Source organism: Schistocerca serialis, chromosome 1 (genome assembly GCF_023864345.2).
Source record: "Schistocerca serialis cubense isolate TAMUIC-IGC-003099 chromosome 1, iqSchSeri2.2, whole genome shotgun sequence".
Classification (NCBI taxonomy): domain Eukaryota; kingdom Metazoa; phylum Arthropoda; class Insecta; order Orthoptera; family Acrididae; genus Schistocerca; species Schistocerca serialis.
The window spans coordinates 121,504,615-121,505,619 of record NC_064638.1 but is presented as its reverse complement, the minus strand read 5'-3'; the positions used below and the strand labels follow the sequence as shown (position 1 = coordinate 121,505,619).

The following is a 1,005-nucleotide window of genomic DNA, read 5'->3' as shown; positions in this document are numbered from 1 at the left end:
GTGGTTCTGTCAGAGTGATCATGTGATGTATCTGACCCCAGGAATGTGTCAATAAAGTTTCCCCTTCCTCGGACAATGCATTCACGGTGTTCTTATTTCAATTTCCAGGAGTGTAGAATATCTGTAGTTAACACTAGTAACCAAGTATTACACAATGTTAAAACAAAACAAACAAGTACACCACAGCCATAATGACAGACACTGCAGGGCAGGTTGATAACTTATGGTGGCCAGCATTATTTGCAAGATTAAGACAGCTTGAGGTACCACAGTCTGTGTATGACAGGCTTTTAGATTTCTGCAGAGGCAGAGTACTAGAATGGCAGCTGGGCAGTCACAAGGTTATCAAACGAATTAGCAAGGGTTGCCGTCACAAGTCGATCTGTGGACTCACGTTCTAGGACATAGCTATTGAATTCATCCTGCAATAAAACAGATGTTGTCACATATGCCAACGGTCTTGCCACACTGGTAGTACCGGTTTCCATCAGACCACCGAAGTTAAGCAGTGTTGGGCTTGGCTACGACTGTGATGGGTCACCGTCTGGGTCTGCCAAGTGCTGTTGGGAAGTGCTTGCACTCAGCCCTTGTGAGGCCAATTGAGGAGCTACATCAGCGAGAAGTAGCGACAACGGTCACGAAAAATGACACGGCCAGAAGAGCCTGCCCCTTTGTATTTGCATCTGGTGGCGCCTAGGGGCCGAAGGTGATATGACGGCTGGTTGGTAGCGTTGGGCCTTAAAGGTCTTATTGGATGGTGTTACTTTGTTTGTTTGCTGTCATGTATGCAGGCGATCTGCTGGTATTTCAGGGTGATATGGCGGCTGGTCGGTAGCATTGGACCTTTAAGGTCTTATCAGATGGTGTTTCTTTGTTTGTTTGCTGTCATGTATGCAGACGATCTGCTGGTATTAGTGTTTGCAAAGAACAGAGCCCAGCTAGAAGAGAAGTCAGTTGAGCACAACATACGAACACCCAGCGATGTAGCAGTAACAAACTCTTGTG

At 46.5% G+C, this 1,005-nt stretch overlaps 1 pseudogene; it reads left to right on the top strand.

Annotated features, from left to right (window-relative positions):
* Nucleotides 1-450: 450 nt before the first annotated feature.
* LOC126429283 (5S ribosomal RNA) lies at nucleotides 451-569 on the top strand (annotated as a pseudogene).
* The last annotated feature ends 436 nt before the right edge of the window (nucleotides 570-1,005 follow it).